This window comes from Acanthochromis polyacanthus, chromosome 6, assembly GCF_021347895.1.
Source record: "Acanthochromis polyacanthus isolate Apoly-LR-REF ecotype Palm Island chromosome 6, KAUST_Apoly_ChrSc, whole genome shotgun sequence".
Taxonomy (NCBI): domain Eukaryota; kingdom Metazoa; phylum Chordata; class Actinopteri; family Pomacentridae; genus Acanthochromis; species Acanthochromis polyacanthus.
The window spans coordinates 219,534-220,546 of record NC_067118.1 but is presented as its reverse complement, the minus strand read 5'-3'; positions in this window follow the sequence as shown (position 1 = coordinate 220,546).

Genomic DNA, 1,013 nt, shown 5'->3' with positions numbered 1-1,013 from the left:
TGTTTATATTCAGCCAATCCTGATCCCATCTGCCCAAACTTCATGTACTGGACACCAGACCCAGTCTGAGGACATCCACACTCAAAAATTTTAAAAAGTCGTAGCGCCACCTATTGGTAACAAGAAGTTTAGAAATTACATTTGCACACACCATTTTAATTACTTTAATGCGATTAAAAACACATCACTTTCAAAGAATGATCTCAGCTATAAGTCTTTTTCTACCAGATGTTAGTGTATTATCTAATATGGTCAGGGCTTTAACATCATCTTGATCTGAATTACAAACATTACCAACGTAGCGCTAGCAGTTAGCACTACTTACTGCAGAGCTAGTTTCACAATAACCAAACGATGGATGGCAGAGCACATACAGAACGTTATGACAATTTCAACATGGTGACCAACCTTGCTGATTTGTGAAAACACATAACGACATTAATAACAATCCCTAAGCAGCAGCGTTTATGTCTCATTAAACTCTCCGGCAATCAGAAATGTCTGTCAGAAAATACTGTCCCCGGTTCTTCTGGCCTTCCGTTGTGAGTTTTGCATTCATGTGCCGCACTTTTCTGTTGTGTTGTGAGTTAACTTCCGTTGTGAGTTAACTTCTGTTCTGAGTTTTGCATTCGTGTGCTGCACTTTTCTGTTGTGTTGTGAGTTTTGCATTCGTGTGCCACACTTTTCTGTTGTGTTGTGAGTTTTGCATTCGTGTGTTGTACTTTTCTGTTGTGTTTGGCCTTCTGGGCCACCATAGAAGGTCACCGTGAAGAATGCAAATCCTCTTCTGCGAGGTGTTCGGTCTGATTTTCCTCACAGTTGACAGTTTATGACCCTTATCAAATTCTGGAGGTAGAAGGCATCCTGTTGTCTCCAAGAGAACCGTTAGTGGTCATTTATTAGTACACATCCTATCAGCAGATATCAGTTTTGGGTTAACTGTTTCTGATATGGTTTCTTACCAGATTTACAACTTTGGGAAAGGGTCTGTGGATCTTTTTGTATTGCCCTGG